This window comes from Tupaia chinensis, unplaced genomic scaffold, assembly GCF_000334495.1.
Source record: "Tupaia chinensis unplaced genomic scaffold, TupChi_1.0 Scaffold138390_1, whole genome shotgun sequence".
Taxonomy (NCBI): Eukaryota; Metazoa; Chordata; class Mammalia; order Scandentia; family Tupaiidae; genus Tupaia; species Tupaia belangeri.
In genome coordinates, this window is record NW_006198287.1 from 1782530 (window position 1) to 1803560 (window position 21031).

The following is a 21031-nucleotide window of genomic DNA, read 5'->3' on the forward strand; positions in this document are numbered from 1 at the left end:
GGACCAATCAGTGAAGTCCCAAGCAGGTGCCCCCCAACTTGAGCAAAACTCACTTGTCTTCTCAAACTGGAGGCACATTTCACTAAAGACACAGCATACCTCTGAGCAGGTGCTAGGCAGGAAGAAAGGCTCTGCCCTTTGGACCTCCTTCGCCCTCTCCCCCAGAAGAACTTTCCAAGTTTTCTCAGCAGCCCTGTTGACCCATCTGACCCTCCCATTGAACCCAGAGTTGTTTCTCAGTCACACTGGATGGACCATGCCTGCAACGGGCACAGTCCACAAACACGGCTCTCTGCTATGCACTTTTGGAAATCTCTTTTTCTTTAAATATGTGTGTGTTTAAAAAGATTATTTAATTTCATTTAATACTAGTATTATTTTTAAATTTGACCAGAGTGAGACAGAGAGCAGGAAAGTGAGAAAGCAAGCCACCAGGTCTGGAACTTGAACCATGATTGGCTATGTGGGAGTCTAGTGCCCCTACCACCATGCCACCTGCTAGTCCCTCCTTAAATGAGTATTCCTAGTGTTCTGTAATCAATGTACATCCTTGTATTTTTTAAGGCCTACATACAGAGTATGATAATCAAATCAAGGATATACCCACATTCATCTTCTTCAACATTGAACATTTATGTTGTGCACATTTGTTATAGCACTATTAGTTTTTAAAAACATGTTTTAATTTGTCCATATGTCTTTTCTATGTGATACACACCCTGTAGCCTCTCCTCCTTATTTACACACATTCTTGTGTCCATTACACATTTACTAATGAATGTCCCCACCCCCTGCCCTCCCCCAAGCCTCTCCTGGTACCCACCATTATTGTCTCTATTTCTATGCTTTTGAGTCCTTCAGGTTTTTTCTTTTTCTTTTTTTGGAGAGGTTTTTGTTATAGGGCGTGTGCGCTCGCCAGAAAGAGAGAGACAGAGAGACAGAAAGCGAGAAATCACTCCCCAGGGGGGATGGCCACGCTGCAATCCCTTCTCCTCCATTCTCCTCTCGGGATCTTGGGGACGCACGCACACGCACCTGGCATGAGTTTAAGCCACCGGGTCCAGGACTTGAACCATGGTCGACTACATGGGAGTCCAGCGACATAGCCACTATGCCTACTGCTGGTCCCATGAGTCCTTCAGTTTCTACCATAGAAAATTTGGAAAATTTTAAAAAGTGTTTTTGTAGCTTAGAAGGGTATTCTAATTTGGGGATTTTCTTCTGCCTAAGTCTTTTTCTCAGCCTCTACCCCCTTCTCTGGAGGTAAGGCAGGGACCTTTAAAGCACTGACCTCTCTCAAATTGGGCCAAGAGCCAAGGTGGCTTGAAGACGTAGACTGAGACACACAGGTGGGCCCCAGAACATGCAGGACACTTGTAATTACAAATAGGAACTTCTTGTAAAATATACATCGAAGCGTTCATTTTTAAATCGCGTTGAAGTAAAATGTCTCAATTAGGGCTTCTGGCAAGTACTATGATCATCTTAAGAGATGTATAAGTACATGTAAATAAGGTATTAACATCACAAGATTGTCTTAGATCATTTTCCCATCTGCTTTGGTCCTGTTGTTATGTGAGAAGGTACAGTTCTTGGAATCTGGCCTGAGCATGAAATACATCATCATCAGTGTAGGTTGGCAACAGCCCGCAAGGGTCTTAATTCAGTTATAACCCTTTGTAAAACACCTAAACATTAACTTGGATATTGCTGATGGGGAGAGTGTTTCAAGAGATCCTCTGGGACCAGCAAATGGTGTAATAGTACGTCACTGAATTCCCACGGTCAAGTGCAGTTTGAGTCCCAGACTCAGCGGCTTACAACTCACACCAAGCACATGTGTGTGTGTGTGTGCACGCACCCAAAATCTGGAAAGGAGAATGGAGGAGAAGGGATTGCAGTGTGGCCATCACCCAGGGAGTGATTTCTTGCTTTCTGTTTTTCTGTCTCTCCAGCAAGCACACACGGCCTATAGCAAAAATCCTCTCTCTCTAAAAACAAACAAACAAACACCAGAGAGAAAGAGAGAGAGAGAGAGATATCTTCTAGAAATGTCAGTTCCCAGGCTCTGCTTTCAGAGATTATGATAGGATAAGTCTAGTGTGAGTTTTGGGAAACCATTTTTTAAAAGTTTCCCAGCAGTGGGACCAGCAGGTGGTGTGGTGGTTAAGGATGTTGGAGTCCCACATTCCTGACCATGGTTCGAATCCCAGACCTTGCGGCTTGCTTTCTCACTTTTTCTCTCTCTCTCACTCTGTCCCTCTCTGGTCAAATTTAAATAAATAAATACAGTAAAATAAAATCATTCTAAAAAAAAGTTTTCCAGCAGGCCAGCTGATTGTGTGGAGGTTAAGGTGGCTGCTTCCCACATGGCTTTTACTGTGTGGTTTGAGTCCCAGCCTGGAGGCTGGTAAAAAGGAAAACACACTAATTTCTTGAGCATGCATCATCTCCCACCTCCCCCCCAAAATAGTTGCCCAGATACCTATAATGGTAAGCTTGGGTTGGGAACTGTCAGTTTAGTACAAGATTCTTGCCATTCTAAATGTGGTCCCTGCCTCAGGAGCCTCTGCCTCACCTGGGGGCAGAGTAAAAACATTAGTTCTGGGGACCAGCAGATGGTGCATGTTTACATTGCTGGACTCACACATGGCCTACTGGGATCTGAGTCCTGGACTCAGTGGCTTCAAAATCATGCTGGGCACATGTGTGTACGTGCCTGCCTAAAATCCCAAGAGGAAAAGCGGGGGTGATGGCCACCCTGCAATTCCTTCCCCCCTCATTACAGGTTGGCCATCCCCCCAGGAGGGGAGATTATTTCTTCCTTTTTGTCTCTCTGTCTCTATCCCTCTGGCAAGCACATGTGTCCTATAGCAAAAATCTCTCTAAAAAGAAAAAAAGAAAAGGGAAGTAAGAAACACCAGGTCTGTGTTTTCATAGGATCCCTCGTGGATTTTCATACCCATGGAAGCTGGAGAAGCACCCGATAAGGGTATCCACAAGCACGAGTAAAGTACTTAGGAAAAATGATGATCTTATCATTAATTACTCAGGAAAGTCCTTATGGAGAAGTGAGGTACTTAGAGGACATAAAAGGCAGAAAGCAAATCATTGCCCCTACTTGACATATGGGGAAGAAAGGAGGTAACAGAAAGGCAGAGCCAGGAGGGGAATGAAGGCAGGGAATGGAGTAAGAGTGTTCTGCCTCCTCGGTCTACAGAAAGCTGAAACACAAACTTGATTTTATTAGCATGCTGTTTCTGTGATCAATTTACACCTTCATATGTGCTGTGCTATCCTGGGTATTCATTAAATATCCATGCAAGATTCTTCCTGGCTCCTGTGTGTGGCAGAAGCGAGTGAGAGAACCAAGGTCAAAGACCACCTTGGAATTTCCACCCTCTCCCATTCATTACAAACTTGATAGTTTTCTGAAGGTAATGTGCCATACTTTCTTCCCTAGTCAAAACTCCACGGTTCAGCCCCAGGTGCATCTGTCCTCTAGAATCTGGGAGGCATTTGGGACATTCAGTCCAAGCAACAAAAGTGCAGGTTACAGGTGAGTGTCAGGGAGACGGGCCACAAAGAGATCACAGATCACATCCTCCCGTATGCCTTTGAATGCTCAAAATTAACTCTAAGAAATTAGAAAGAAATGTATAATCCATCAGATGACCAGAAGCTAGAGGCACAAGAAACATCAGAAATCAAGAACAGTGAGAAACCAGAGGCACAAGAAACATAAGAAACCAAGAAAATATCTCTCCCCAAGGGAAAATAACAATTACTCATCATCCACAGACAGTACAATGGAACTCGTGAAGATGTCAGAAAAACAATTCAGAATATTCATAGTGGTAAAATTAAATGAGATGCAAGAGAAAAGAGACAAGGAATTCCAGAAGACGCAAGAGAAAAGTAACAATGAGCTACAGGAGATGAGGAAGTCCTTCCACAATTTGAAAGAAGAAATATGCACCATCAAAAAGAATCAAATGGAACTGTTAAGAGATGAAGGCTGTAATATAGGAAATCAAAATCTCCCATGAAAGTATTAAAAGCAGATTAAAGCAGATCAAATCTCAGATGTAGAAGACAAAACTTCTGACCTAGGAAAAAATCACCAAAGAGAGAAAAGAACAATGACCAAAAAAAAGAAGATAATATATGAGAAATACTAGATTCCATTAAACATCCAAACATCTGACTATTTGGTAGCCTGGAAGGTAAAGGAACTAATAAGGGCATTGAAACTCTTTTTTATGAAATCCTGGAAGGAAACTTTCTAAGCCTAGAGAAGCATGCAAACATCCAGACCAAAGAACTACAAAGGACCCCATATAGAATCAACACAAGAAGATTTTCACCATGGTACATCATAGCGAGATTGTCCCAACTACAGATAAAGACAAGATATTAAAATTGGCAAGAGAGAGATGTCAAGCTACTTACAAAGTTTATCCCATCAGGCTAACACTGGATCTCTCATCAGAAACAATGCAAGAAAGGAAAGAATGGGGAAATATATTCAAAGTGTTAAATGAAAAACAATTTCAACAAGATTACTATACCCAGCAAGATTATCCTTCATATAGGAAGAAAAGATAAAAAACATTCTCAGGTAAACAAAACCTGAAAGAATTTACCAACCCCAGACCAGCTCTTCAAGAAGTTCTAAAGGGACCGTTGCACACGACTTCTGCATCCTTGGGCATGGAGAGAGAGGTAAACTAAGATTTCATTTTTAAGATGCAAAGTCCTTCAGACCCACCTGTGATTTTACCTGGCACTCCACAGGCGTGTGTGAATCTACCCTCACCCCATGCAAACAGTTTACAAAAACAACCTATGAGTGCCACACTTAGAGAAAAATTAAGGAAAACCCGTTGCACACGACTTCTGCATCCTTGGGCATGGAGAGAGAGGTAAACTAAGATTTCATTTTTAAGATGCAAAGTCCTTCAGACCCACCTGTGATTTTACCTGGCACTCCACAGGCGTGTGTGAATCTACCCTCACCCCATGCAAACAGTTTACAAAAACAACCTATGAGTGCCACACTTAGAGAAAAATTAAGGAAAACAAGGTCTTCATTTAATTCCCACTACAGTGTGGTAAGGCGTCTTGAAGGAGAGAATGAAGAAAGTGGTCAGACCTTTCCAGGGAAACCAGCATCTTCAATGGAAGAAAATTATTTGGAATTTCAAGAAAGTTTTAAACACATAGACAGTGAATTTGAAGAAAATACACATTTGAAAAGTGCCTTCAAGATTATCAGTACGTGTGAATCAAAATCACTTGATACAGATGCTTTCCAAATTAATTTTTGATTTTTTTGGAGAGGTTTTTGCTATAGGCGCATGCTCTCGCCAGACAGACAGAGACAGAGAGACAGAAAGCGAGAAATCACCCCCCAGGGGGGATGGTCACGCCACAATCCCTTCTCCTCCACTCTCCTCTCGGGATCTTGGGCATGCACGCACACACACCCGGCGTGAGTTTAAGCCACCGGGTCCGGGATACGAACCACGGTTGACTACATGGGAGTCCAGTGACATAGCCATTACGCTAACTGCTGGTTCCCTCCAGAATATCTTTGAGAATGACAACTTAATTAAGAGATACACATTTTAGAGGGAAGATAACCATTAGGGCTTAAAGGAAGGTAACCTGATGGACATGATTTTAGGGCGCACTTACACAAGCTCAGTTCTAAATGGAAACAATATTTTGGATAGGTTTGCCAAAAAAAAAACCTTGATGTTTAAAGAAATGTAATAAAAATTGAATTGTGTTTTCAAGGTACTTTGGACAATGCTGGAAACCAGTTTTAATATATTTCTTTGTTTTTCATGTTGAAAAGTTTTATTTTAAATGTTAAAAAATTGTCCAATCTGGTGAATATCTAAACCTCAACTGTTCTAAAATATGCTTGCCTCTCTCAGTTTATGAACCATGTTTCCATTCACTTTCCACATGTTTCCATCTGATGATCTAGCACGTAATTAAACTGATAATATCTGAAGTTTAAAAAAAAAAAGTTCTAAAGGGAATGCTATACCAAAAAAACTAAAGACAGACAGAAGTGAGAAACCAAACAACAACCCAAAAAATGGCCAACTTAATGGTAGGGACAAGTCTGAAAATATTGATAATAGCATAGAATGTTAATTATTTAAATTCTTCAGTCAAGAGACACGATTGGCAGAATGGACAAAAAAAAACCTAAAAAACTATAGAAATCCTCCATCTGTTGCCTACAAGAAACCTATCTCATGGATAAAAGTGAAGGGCTGGGAAAAATAGTCCATGCAAATGGAAACCAAAAAAGAGCAGGAGTCAAAACAGTCAAAATTTCAGACAAGGAGGATCAGCAGTTAGTGTAATGGCTATGTCGCTGGACTCCCATGTAGTCGACCGTGGTTCGTGTCCCGGACCCAGTGGCTTAAACCTCACGCCACGCGCGTGCGGAGTGCCCAAGATCCCGAGAAGAGAATGGAGGAGAAGGGATTGCAGCATGGCCATCCCCCCGAGGGGTGATTTCTTGCTTTCTGTCTCTCTGTCTCTGTCTGGCGAGCGCACGCGCCCTATGGCAAAAAACCTCTCAAAAAAAATTTTTTTTCAGACAAGGGACCAGCAGTTAGCATAATGGCTATGTCTCTGGACTCCCATGTAGTTGACCATGGTTTGAGTCCCGGATCCAGTAGCTTAAACTCATGCTGGGCGTGTGTGTGTGCGTGCCCAAGATTCCTAGAGGAGAATGGAAGAGAAGGGATTGCAATGTGGCCATTCCCCCTGAGGGGTGATTTGTTGCTTTCTGTCTCTCTGTCTCTCTCTGTCTCATGAGCATATACGCCCTATAGCAAAAACCTTTCCAAAAAATTTTTTTTCAGACAAAATAGGTTTTAAGACAAAAAGTGTAAGAGACAAAAAAGGACTTTATATAATAGTAAAAGGACTAATTCATCAAGAAGATATAATGCTTATAAATATCTATGCACCTAGTTTGGGAGCACCCAAATGTATAAAGGGAAGACTGCTAGATTTAAAAGGAGAGACAGACTGCAACATATTAATTGTTTGCAATATCAACACCCCATTTTCTCCTTTAGACAAATCAATGAGACAAAAAGTAAGCAGAGATTTAGAACCTAAACAATACCATAAATCAGATAGACTTGACAAACATCCATAGAACTTTCCCCCCAAAAACCACAAAATACATATTTTTCTCACCCCCGCATGGTGCCTTCTTGAAGATTGACCACATGATAGGGCACAAAACAAGCCTTTACAGATTCAAAGGCATAGAAACTATATCCAGCATCTTCTCTGACCATGATGGAATTAAATTTGATATTAATTTCAGAAAAAACTCTCAAAAATACATAAATACATGGAAACTAAATAACCTACTCCTAAATGACTTCACAGCTACCGAAGAGATTAATACTTAAATCAAGAGATTCATGGAAACAAATTATAATGAGTGCATGAGTTTCCTTAATCTATGGAACAGTGCAAAAGCAGTCATAAGATGGAAGTTTATAGCAATAAGCACACATAAGAAAAAGATGAAAAGGTGGCAAATGGACAAGCTAACATCATGCCTTAGGGAATTGAAAAAAAACGACAACAAAAAAAAATTCCAAAAAAAAATGCTAGGAGAAAAGAAATAATAAAGATTCAAGCAGAAATAAATGAAATAGAAAATAAATGAACTATACAGAAAGTGAGAAATAAAAGCAAAAGGTGGTTCTTTGAAAAGATAAACAAGACTGACACACTATTAGCTAGACTAATTAAGAAGAGAGAAAGGAAAAAGATAAATTAAATCCATGAAGAAACTGGCAATATTACAACAGACACAATAGAAATGCAAAACATCATTAGAGTGACTATATGCCAACAAACAAGAAAACTTGGATAAGATGGACAAATTCCTGAACACATATAATCTACTCAGATTGACTCAGGAGGATATAGAAAGCCTGAATAGACCTATAACAAGTGATGAGACTGAATCAGTAATGAATAACCTCCCAACAAAGAAAACCCCAGGTCCTGATGGCTTCACCTCTGAATTCTACAAAATTTTTAAAGAAGCAGTAACCCCCATTCTACTCAAATTATTTCTAAAGATCCAAAAGGAAGAAACCCTCCCAAATTCATTTTATGAAGCCTCCATCACCCTCATTCCCAAAATAGATAAGGATATAACAAGAAATTAAAACTATAGACAAATATCTCTGATGAATATAAATGCAAAAATTCTCAACAAGATACTAGAAAACTGTATCCAACAGCACATAAAAAGATTATTCATCATGACCAGGTAGGCTTTATTCCAGGGATACAAGGGTGGTTCAACATACACAAAACCATAAGCGCAATGCACCATATTAACAGAAAGAAAGATAAAAACCATATGTTCATTTAAATCAGTGCGGAAAAAGCATTTACAAAATACAACATCCCTTCATAATTAAGACTCTCAGCAAAATCAGTGTTGAAGGGTCATTTTTCAGCAATAATAAAAACTATCTATGAAAAACCTAGAGCTAACATTATACTGAGTGGAGTAAAACTGAAAGATTTCCCACTAAAAACTAGTACAAGACAAGGCTGCCCACTCTTTCTACTCCTTTTCAATATAGTGCTCAAAGTCCTGGCCAATGTAATCAGACAAGAGAATGAAATAAAAGGCACTCAAATAAGGAAAGAAGAGTTATAATTATATCTATTTGCAGATGACATAATTGTATATGTATAAGACCCAAAGGTATCCACAAAAAAATTCCTCGAAGTAATAAATGAATATAGTAAAGTGTGAGGATACAAAATCAACTTACAAAACTTTGTAGAATTTCTATATACGAGCAACAACCAGACAAAGGCACAACTGAAGAAAGTAATCCCATTTACCATAGCCACAAAAAGTGTAAGATACCTAGGAATAAACCTAACCAAGGAAGTCAAGGACCTCTACAAGACAAACTAAGAAAATTTTTAAAAAGAAATAGAAAATGATGCAAAAAAAAATGGAAGGGCATCCCATGTTCCCGTATTGGGAGAATTAATATAATCAAAATGGCAATTCTACCCAAAATAATCTACATATTTAATGCAATTCCTATAAAATTACAAGAGATATTCTTCACAGATCTAGAAAAGACAATTCATAGAATTTGTCTGAAATCATAAAAGACCGTGTATTGCCAAAGCAATCCTACACAAGAAAAATGGAGTGGATAGTATCTCACTCCCTGACCCTAAAATATATTACAAAGCTGTGATAATCAAAACAGCATTGTGGGAGCCAGCAGGTGGCATAGTGGTTAAAGACACTGGACTCCCACATGGCCAACTGCAGTTTGAGTCCCAGATCTGGTGGCTTGCTTTCTCACTCTCTCTTCCTGTCCAACTCTGGTCAAATTAAAATAAATAAATAAGTAAATAAAAGATAAAGTTAAATAAAATAATTCTTAAAGAAAAAAGCATGGCATCAGTACAAAAAAAGATATGTGAACTAATGAAACAGAATAAAGACCCCAGAAATAAACCCCTAAACAGACAGCCAATTGATCTTTGACAAGGGGTACTAGTCAATCTAGTGGGAAAAGAAAAACTTCAAATGGTGCTGGAAAAACTGGGTATTCACCTGCAGAAAGATGAATCTGAACCTCTATCTCTCACCATTAACAAAAATCAGCTCAAAGTGGATCAAATATCTAAACCTAAGACCTCAAACTATAAATCTACTGGTGGAAAACACTGTAGAAACTCTGGGAGACATTGGAGTAGGCAAAGATTTCTTAGATAAGACCCCCAAAGCACAGGCAATAATCCCAAAAATAGACAAGTGGGATTACATCAGATTAAGAAGTCTGTGCATAGCAAAAGACACAGTAGTTAGTGTAAATCGACAACCCTTGGAATGGGAGAATATTTTTGTAAACTATACCCCAAATAAGGGACTGATAACCAGAATACACAGGGAACTCAAGCAGTTACCTATGCTTACACACACACACCCATGATTAAGTCAATTAAAAGATGAGAAAAGAGCTGAATAAACAACTCTCTAAGGTGCATAGCAAAAGACACAGTAGTTAGTGTAAATCGACAACCCTTGGAATGGGAGAATATTTTTGTAAACTATACCCCAAATAAGGGACTGATAACCAGAATACACAGGGAACTCAAGCAGTTACCTATGCTTACACACACACACCCATGATTAAGTCAATTAAAAGATGAGAAAAGAGCTGAATAAACAACTCTCTAAGGAAGACATACAAACAGTCAAAAAGCATATGGAAAAATGTTCAATATCCCTCATCATAAGGGAGATGAAAATCAAAACCACCTAATCCCTGTAAGAATGGAGAAGATTAAAAAACTCAAAAAATGATATGTGCTGGCAGAGATGTGGTGAATAGGGAACTCTCCTACATTGCTAATGGGAATGTAAATTGCTCCAGCCACTGTGGAGAATAATATGGAGGCTGCTCAAAAGCCTACAAATAGAACTATCATATGATCCAACAATTCCACTCCTGGGTATCTACCCAAAGGATTGGAGAACATTCAGTCGGAAAAGTGCTTGCAAATCTATGTTTATTGCAGCATTATTCACAATTGTTAAGACGTGGAACCAACCCAAACGTCCACAAACAGGTGAATAGATTGGAAAAGTGAGGAATATATATACTCCAAGGAATATTAGTCTGCCATTAAAAAAAAGACCCTGCCATTTGATAAGGAGTGGATAAATATAGGAGATTTACTGCTGAGTGAAGCAAGCTTGGCTATGAAAGAGAGATATTGTATGCCTCCGCTTAACATACATCAACTGTCCACACTCTATGGTAGAAACAGAAAGATTAGAGGACATAGAAGCATTGAAAATGGTTATAGATATTGGAGACAATGTGGGAAGAGGGTGGGAGAAGGGAGAGAGTGTAAAGAAAGAAATTAGGGAGGGAAATAGAGAGGTAAGACATTTATAGGACACAGAAATAGATTTTTTTTTTTTGAGAGGTTTTTGCTATAGGGAACGTGTGCTCGCCAGACAGACAGAGAGACAGAAAGCAAGAAATCACCCCCCAGGGGGTATGGCCATGCTGCAATCCCTTCTCCTCCATTCTCCTCTCTGGATCTTGGGGACGCACGCACACATGCCTGGCGTGAGTTTAAGCCACCGGGTGCGGGACTCGAACCACAGTCAACTATGTGGGAGTCCAGCGACATTGCCATTACGCTAACTGCTGGTCCCAGAAATAGATTATTATCTGTTGATGATAATGTGTTTTGTATCCTCAACTGGACTGGTGTGAAGTATATTCATGTTGAGTAAATTCCACTTATAAGTGATGTATAATGACTGAATGTATAAAATAAATTTAAATGAAAAAAACACAATACCAACCTCCTTACCTATAAACATAAATAAATAAATAAACTTAATTTTAAAAACATCCTGGCAGAGCATGTTAATATTATTTTGAAGGGGTCAGCCCATAGCTTGGCAGTTAAGGTGGCTGGATCCTACAGGGCTGACTGTAAAGTTCGAATTCCAGACCTGGTGGCTTGAGAATCACTCCTAGCACATGTGTGTTTATGTCCAAAATCCCAAGAGGAGGGAGAAATGGAGAAGGAATTACAGAAAAACCATGCCTCATGAGGGGTGCTTTCTCACTTTTCCTCCCTCTCTCTCACTTTTCCTTCCTCATTGTCTCTTTCCAGTGAGTGTACGTGCAATCTGGCAAAATTTAAAACAAAGTTTAAAAACATGCATGTTTTGAAGTTTCACTCAACCAAGGGAATTGGGCTGCCTGGTACCAAAGAAAGTCCTGGTGTAACATAAAATTAGGCCTGGGACCATCACTAGAGCCAGCCTTGTTCTCTTTCCCTCTTCTCTTCTCTTCTCTTCTCTTCTCTTCTCTTCTCTTCTCTTCTCTTCTCTTCTCTTCTCTTCTCTTCTCTTCTCTTCTCTTCTCTTCTCCTTTCCTTTCTTCTCTTCTCTTCTCTTCTCTTCTCTTCTCTTCTCTTCTCTTCTCTTTTCTTTTCTTTTCTTTTCTCTCCTCTCATCTCCTCTGTCCTTTCCTTCCTTTCCTTTCCTTTCTTTTCCTTTTCTTTCTTTTTCTTTCATTTCCTTCTTTCCCTTCCTCTTTTTCCTCTTTCTTTTTAGAGAGATTTTTGCAATAGGGGCGTGTGCACCTGCCAGAGAGACAGAGAGATAGAAAGCGAGAAAATCCCCCCCCACACACACACACAATGGGGGATGGCCACACCGCAATCCTTCTCCATTCTTCTCTTGGGATCTTGGACACACACACACACACACACACACACACACACACACACACACCTGGCGTGAGTTTCAAGCTGCCAAGTCTGGGACTCCAACAGCAGTTGACAACATGGGAGTCCAGCAACATAACCATTCCGCCATCTGCTGGTCCCATAATCTATCTTTCTGATGGCAACTGTTTTCTGATCTGCTGGCCTCACATACACCATATTTTCTAGTATTAAACCCTATTTTAAAACAGGTAGATTTATACTGGAAGACATAAGAAAATGGTTGCTTGGCTCTACTTATAATGAATACATTTTGTTAAACTATTTTGGCCTAAAGCAGCCACTGTACTCTCACACTTGGATTTTTAAGGATAAGTGGAAATAGTATATGTTAGGCTGTTTTCCTTAGCTAGTTGCTAAGTTACAGTCAATCACATAAGTCACACTTCAATCACAGAAAGCCTGCCTTTTAGGCTGTTCATGCAACCTACCATTCCAGCTATAACCAATTCGGTTATTGTTCTACCCCATTTTCTCACTTTCGTTTTTATGCATCCTTGTCCCTTTCCTGGACACGTCACTGTCCCTTTCCTCAATACCTTCTATATTCCTCATATAACCCGTGACCACGTGGCTACCCAGAATTCCTCGGAAACCATTTTCTGAGAAACTGCCTGATTTGAAACCACCCGTTATTCAAATAAACTCTATTAAATTTTGGTTTGTCTAAAATTTTGTTTTTTAACAATGTAGATTAAAAAAAAGAAAGTCAGAAGATAGGAGCCACTTTTGAGAATAGAGATTTAGAAAACTGAGGAATAGCAGGACAGAGGGGTGAAAGCTCGTGTTCATTAATAGAGTCAACTGCGTTCATGTGATAGGAGAAAGAGAAAAAAATGCCTTAATCTGAGTAGGGATCAAGATACCAGTATAAATGATAGATTGTAAAGGAACATAATAATTGTGATTCCTTTTTGCAAATCAGCCAGTCTTTGTTTGTAAAGTGCAGTGTCAAAACAATTATCTGTTGTGACATGAGATGCAAAAGTAAAGACATATTGAAAATACATGTCTGAGGGCCAGCGGGTTGAGTGGTGATTAACGCGTGCTGGACACTCCTTCATGGCCGACCACGGTTTGAGTACCAGCTCTGGTGGCTTGCTTCCTCTCTCTCTCTCTCTCTCTCTCTCTCTCTCTGTGTCTCTCTCTAGTCAAATTAAAATAAATGAATGAATAAATAAGAGTAAAATAAAAAAATACATATCTGATCTGGAAATCTCATCATGGGTTGAGGTATACATCCTGTCTCAAAATGTCTGGCAGAGACTGGTCCCATAGCTTAGTAGTTAAGAGAGCTAGATCCCACAGTAGCTAACACAGTGGTCTGAATCCTGGCTGGCAGCTTGAAAAACATGCTGGGTGCAGGTATATGCACTCCCAGAATCCCAACAGGATGGAGATTTGTAGAAGGGACGAGGCCTAAGCATGCCCCGTTGGAGAGTGCTTCTCCCCACCCCCACCTCTCTGCCTCTCTGTCTCTCCCTGATGAGTGCATGCTCCCTCTGGCACTTGGAAAAAGAAAAAAAAAAAAGTATGTAAACTATTATTAACTTATAGTCCTTTATTTTTCCATTTCGAAATTGTCCATTAGAGGGCACCAAAAACTAGCTTGGAACTTAAAAAAGTTGTTTTTTTGTTTTTGTTTTTTTTTTGGGGGGGGAGAGGTTTTTGCTATAGGGCGCGTGCTCTCGCCAAACAGACAGAGAGAGACAGAGAGACAGAAAGCGAGAAATCATCTCACAGGGAGTATGGCCATGCCGCAATCCCTTCTCCTCCATTCTCCTTTTGGGATCTTGGGCACACACGGCCACGCGAGCAGTGGTAGTTTAAGCCAGGATGCGAACCGCGAGGGAGTCCAGCGACATAGCCATTACACTAACTGCTGGCCCCGAAGCTTCTGTCAAGATTTCCCCCAAACCCTCAGCATGTAAACCATGCTCTCAAAACCCTAAGCACTGAGGGCCAGAGGGCGGTGAAATGAGATACTCTGAGTTGGCATGAGGACACCTCCCTGAGTGTGCAGGGCATGGTCCCATGATCTGGGGTTGGATAATAGCATCGAGACCCCATTGAGGGTGCTACCCTGTCTTGCTCATGGAATAAATAAATAAAAATTTTTAAAATCTTCAATATTGATGTCCAAGAAAAAGGACTTAGCTGACTTCCCATTTGTTTTCCCCATAATCTTTGAGAAATCCTCCACCTAAAAATAAAAACACTCAAATTCAAGACTGTTAATTTAAATTAAAGCAATTTGTAAAGTATAGACAGTATAACTTGGTGGTGTTGGCCAAGAAGGACAGGGGTGCAGGGAGGCCACCTGCCTGTGGAGCAGACAGACCACAGGGATACAGCATTTGTAGAGAATTTAAACACAATAAACAAATGACTGAAAATCAGGTCAATATTTGACACTATTATGTGTCAGAAATTCTGAATAATATCAGTGATAAAGTACCATCCATAAAATGAATCTTTTATTGTTTGAATTTCTAAATAATTTCTGCAGGGGGATCAGCAGATGGTATAATAGTTATGGTACTGAATTCACACAAAATCGACTGTGGTTTGAGTCCCAGACCCAGCAGCTTAAAATTCAGGCTGGGTAAGTGTGCACACATGCCCAAAATCCTGAGAGGAGAATGGAGATAAAGAGGTTGTGGCATGGCCATCCCCCCAGGGAGTACTTTCTTGCTTTCTGTCTCTCTCTGTCTCTCTGGTGAGCACACACACCCTATGGCAAAAATCCGTGTAAAAAAAAATTAATGATAATAATTTCTGCAGATACCTTTGCATTTATCAATAGATTATAATCTTTGATCTGGTACATTTTCTTTTAAAAATTTGTAGAATGAATTATTTAATTTTGTCATTATTTAATTTTTAATTTGCTACAGGGCATGTGTGCTCACCAGAGAGAGGGAGAGAAAGGGAGAATGCAACCTCCCAGGTCCAGGACTCAAACTGCAGTAAACCATATGAAAGTCCAACACCTTAACCACCACGCCACCTGCTGGCTTAAAAAAATTTTTTTTTAATTTTTTGATTTTATTTCTTCCATGAGCAGGAGAGATACACACACAGAGTGAGACACATATACCTGAGTACCCCTGCCACAATCCACTTCCAGCATCAGCCAGCCTGGATTATTGCCACACGAGCCTGGTGTATAGAGGGAGGTCTCCAGACACGAACCCTCAACCTTCCCATATGGATCAGGTTCAGAGCATTGCATTAATACTGCACCACTATCTGGCCCCATTTTCTTACTCATCCACTAATACATTAATTGTATTCTGTCTGGAAATTAATTCAGAGAACTCCCTGTTGTACAGAAGCTCTTACTGGTGCACTCAGCTACATGCATTTTTATTCCAGCGTTAAGTTCCTTTTGGTTCAGGAACATTTCAAGCCTGGGGTTTGCTCTCTGAGCAACAGCTGTCTCCAATCCTGATGTTTGAATAGTAGATCCAAAGTAAACCATAAAAACAGTGATTGTAAAGATCAAGGCGTAGATCTTCAGTTATTACTTTTGTCATTCTTTGTGATAAAAGTTGGAAGTTTTTGTGTTTAAAATTTAGAACAGTAAAACAGAGCAAGAACTGTGAGATTAATATCTTTTATTGTCAAAGTGCAAATTTAGTTGATAAGTGATATGTTAACTACATTTGAATAATATTAACACTGAAATGTACTCTTTTAAATTGGGTCATGAAACTGTAGACTGAATCAAGAAAGTGATTATTACATAATTATAATTGTAAGTTAATTTTGTTTTATAGTGGGGGGAAGATGTTAAAAATGACCCATTCTGGGTGTTAAATATTCTAAGTCCACCTCTTTAAAATCTCAGCGGATTTGATTTCCGCTTGCCTTTCTGGGAGTGCTCAGCTGTGGACTGCTGTTCAAGAAGAGAAGGAAGGCTTCCCTATAGTTTCGAGCTCTGGAAAGAATGTTCCATGTGAATCAATGAGATTGACTGCTCTAGCAGAGCACACACTTCTCCCCCTTCCTAATCCTCTTCAAAGTGAAGCACTTCCTGTTCTGTACCTTCCCAACTCCTGTATTTGGGTGTGGGGAGGATGTCTTATTTGAGAAGATCTCAGAGTCCTTGACAAATGGGTTTGGTCTAAAAGCTGGAGGAAGGTCTGATCTGTGCATCCTAGTTAGAGGGGAAAAATTCCTATGAAAATTTGGCAATGTGTGTGTTCCGGCTATGATCACACCCATGATATATACATATTATTAAATCCAAATTTATGCCTCAGGAATGATGAAATCCCCCACACACACATACATAAACTTAGTCAGTTATTACTTATTAAGAGAAACTGACATTTCTGTCCATTCTTACCTGCATTGTTGTAATGTTTCAGGTTCTCATTCCCAAAGTAGAGGTATATGGAAAAGCAATGACATTCAGGTCCACAGTCTGAGTTACTAGCAGCATAGTCAGCTCCATTCCCCAGTGGCTAGTAACAATGTTGCAATGGTTTGAATGTCTTCTCCAAAACTCATGTTGAAGTTTGCCATTGTGATGGTATTAACAAGTGGGACCTTCAAGGGGTGATTGCATCAGGAGGGCTTTCCTGTCATGAATGGATTAATGCTGTTATAAGAGTAGGCCATTTATCAAAGTTCAGAGCCCTTTTTTCTCTTGTTTTGCTGTCATGTTCTTCCTCCTTTTGTCATGGGATAGCACAGCATCTTACCAGATGCCAGCGCCATGTTCTTGGTCTTCCCACCCTCCAAAACCAAATAAACATCTATACTTTATAAGTTACCTAGTCGGTGATATTCTGCTGTCATAGCAGCAGAAAATCATCGATTAAACACAGAATTATATGTCAAACTATTGTATCTATTTTATTTTTAATTCTTGTGATAACTTAAACTTATGGATGAGGAAACTAAAGCTCAGGAAAGGTGGGAAAATTGTGTGATGTCAATGAGTTAATGATAAAAAAAAAAGCAGACCATCATGGAAGGCTCTTGGAGCACCAGTTACTCGTCCAGTCACATATAAAAATGAGCTCATTATTCCCTCCCCAAAATATTTTTTGTTTTATTATGTTTTAAATTGAGGCTGGGCTGGCTCCATGGTCTGATGGTTAAGGTAGCCAAATCCTACATGGCTGACCCATGGTTCAGGTCCCAGCCTCAGTGGCCTGAAATCCCAAATAGATTTTTTTTTTGAGAGAGAGATTTTTGCTATAGAGAGCGTGTGCTCACTGGAGAGACAGAGAGAGACATAAAGTGAGAAATCACACCTCCCCACCCCCCAGGGAGATGGCCATGCCACAATCCTTTCTCCTCCATTCTCCTCTCAGAATTTTGGGCATACAAGCTCATGCACCTAGTCTGGAACTAGAACCGGGGTTGACTATGTGGGAGTCCAGCGACATAGCCATTATGCTGTCTGCTGGTCCTCCCAAATAGGATCTTGATTCCATATTCTACCTCCACCTTCAGTTAGCTTGGATCATGAGCACAAGCAACTTTCCCAAGTGGGTTACCTTCAGAGCATTGCATTCTACCACTGCACCATTGCTTGGCCCTTCAAGTTTTTGGTTTTAATTTTTTAAAAAAAGTTTTGCCAGAGGGGTGTGTGTGTACTCACCAGACAGACAGATATATATAGAGAGAAAGTTCCCTTCCTGCCCCTTACTGGACATGGTCACACCACAATCAAGGTCTTTTTTTGTGTTATCCTACTTTCAGGATTTGGAGTGCGCATGCGTGCGCGCGCGCGCGCACACACACACACACACACACACACACACACACACTGGTGTGTTTCTCAAGTCTCTGAGCCTGGGACTCCATCCACATGTCAGCCATGTGGGATCCAGCTCATTTAATTACCATGTCACAGGCTGGCCTGAGTTTGAGTTGTAAATAACCAGTAATTAATACTATTTAAGAGTCTTACTTTGGGCTACCAAATTAATTTGGATCCCCGAGTACAATTATTTGGTACTAATTTGAGTACCCTAGCATCTATGTCTGATGAGGAGTAGACTGGACAAGTGTCCTTCCACTGGGATTTGATGCTAGTTTTCTTTGTCTGGGTTTGCAATTCATGGCATGAGCCCTCAGTGAAGAGTCAGGTACAAGATAGTGGCAACTCGCTGATAAGAGCACTGGAAAGCCCATCTGGATTTTTGATAAAAGTGGAAATATCGGAATGTAACACCCTAGAGTGAAGATGACCACATGATTGATCATCAAAACTGGAACACATCAGAGAGTGGAATGGGGCAAGGGAGTGGGTACGGATAAGCATGTTAGAACAATAAGCATAAACCAGAACTGTCTTGGGAAACCTAGGATATATGGTCACCCAAGCAGAATCTTCTCTCAGGGATATGACATTAAGGTGCACGGGCCTGCCAGGAGTTATTTCATAGAGATTCAGTGTTTTCTTGGGCAGAAAAATGAATTTTCATGGGTGTGAAAGAGAAGGAAGACCAAGACATTCCAGTTCTACTACCAGATGAGCCAATTTGGTTTGGACAATTCTATTGATCTGTTTCACATTTTCCAAGTCTGTGAAACATAGAGATATGAGCAGTGAAATTTAAAAATAACTCCAGTACCTGCTTGGTAACTAAGAAGGCTTGTTACATAAAATGAGCACTGGCTGAGGCCAGCCAGTGGCATAAGGTTAAGGTGCTGGATCCCATATGGTTGACTCCTTGGCTCGAGTTCCAGATCCAGTGGCTTAAAAAACACACCAAGCACATGTGTGTACATGCTCAAAATCCCTAGAGGAGAATGAAGAAGGGATTGTGGTGTGGGCATTGTCCTAGGGGGTGATTGGTCATTGCCCTAGGGGGTGATTTCTCACTTTCCCAGCCATTCCACACAACACCCCCTCCCCAGCCCCAAGCACAAAGAGATTTTTGCTATAGAGAGCGTGTGCTCACTGGAGAGACAGAGAGAGACATAAAGTGAGAAATCACACCTCCCCACCCCCCAGGGAGATGGCCATGCCACAATCCTTTCTCCTCCATTCTCCTCTCAGAATTTTGGGCATACAAGCTCATGCACCTAGTCTGGAACTAGAACCGGGGTTGACTATGTGGGAGTCCAGCGACATAGCCATTATGCTGTCTGCTGGTCCTCCCAAATAGGATCTTGATTCCATATTCTACCTCCACCTTCAGTTAGCTTGGATCATGAGCACAAGCAACTTTCCCAAGTGGGTTACCTTCAGAGCATTGCATTCTACCACTGCACCATTGCTTGGCCCTTCAAGTTTTTGGTTTTAATTTTTTAAAAAAAGTTTTGCCAGAGGGGTGTGTGTGTACTCACCAGACAGACAGATATATATAGAGAGAAAGTTCCCTTCCTGCCCCTTACTGGACATGGTCACACCACAATCAAGGTCTTTTTTTGTGTTATCCTACTTTCAGGATTTGGAGTGCGCATGCGTGCGCGCGCGCGCACACACACACACACACACACACACACACACACACACTGGTGTGTTTCTCAAGTCTCTGAGCCTGGGACTCCATCCACATGTCAGCCATGTGGGATCCAGCTCATTTAATTACCATGTCACAGGCTGGCCTGAGTTTGAGTTGTAAATAACCAGTAATTAATACTATTTAAGAGTCTTACTTTGGGCTACCAAATTAATTTGGATCCCCGAGTACAATTATTTGGTACTAATTTGAGTACCCTAGCATCTATGTCTGATGAGGAGTAGACTGGACAAGTGTCCTTCCACTGGGATTTGATGCTAGTTTTCTTTGTCTGGGTTTGCAATTCATGGCATGAGCCCTCAGTGAAGAGTCAGGTACAAGATAGTGGCAACTCGCTGATAAGAGCACTGGAAAGCCCATCTGGATTTTTGATAAAAGTGGAAATATCGGAATGTAACACCCTAGAGTGAAGATGACCACATGATTGATCATCAAAACTGGAACACATCAGAGAGTGGAATGGGGCAAGGGAGTGGGTACGGATAAGCATGTTAGAACAATAAGCATAAACCAGAACTGTCTTGGGAAACCTAGGATATATGGTCACCCAAGCAGAATCTTCTCTCAGGGATATGACATTAAGGTGCACGGGCCTGCCAGGAGTTATTTCATAGAGATTCAGTGTTTTCTTGGGCAGAAAAATGAATTTTCATGGGTGTGAAAGAGAAGGAAGACCAAGACATTCCAGTTCTACTACCAGATGAGCCAATTTGGTTTGGACAATTCTATTGATCTGTTTCACATTTTCCAAGTCTGTGAAACATAGAGATATGAGCAGTGAAATTTAAAAATAACTCCAGTACCTGCTTGGTAACTAAGAAGGCTTGTTACATAAAATGAGCACTGGCTGAGGCCAGCCAGTGGCATAAGGTTAAGGTGCTGGATCCCATATGGTTGACTCCTTGGCTCGAGTTCCAGATCCAGTGGCTTAAAAAACACACCAAGCACATGTGTGTACATGCTCAAAATCCCTAGAGGAGAATGAAGAAGGGATTGTGGTGTGGGCATTGTCCTAGGGGGTGATTGGTCATTGCCCTAGGGGGTGCTTTCTCACTTTCCCAGCCATTCCACACAACACCCCCCTCCCCAGCCCCAAGCACAAGCAGCCCATGGAAAAATCTAAAAAAAAAATAAAAATTTAAATTTAAAAAATGGACCTTGGTCAGTAGGTG

At 40.7% G+C, this 21031-nt stretch overlaps 1 long non-coding RNA gene across 2 annotated transcripts in view; it reads right to left on the reverse strand.

The window, feature by feature from the left end:
* Nucleotides 1–16767, reverse strand: part of LOC102478528 (uncharacterized) — a 41173-nt gene extending 24406 nt beyond the window's left edge. For both annotated transcript variants that reach the window (XR_003546642.1, XR_336397.3), the window contains exon 1: nt 16721–16767. This is a non-coding gene — a long non-coding RNA (uncharacterized LOC102478528). The remainder of the gene's footprint in view (nt 1–16720) is intronic.
* Nucleotides 16768–21031: the final 4264 nt, after the last annotated feature.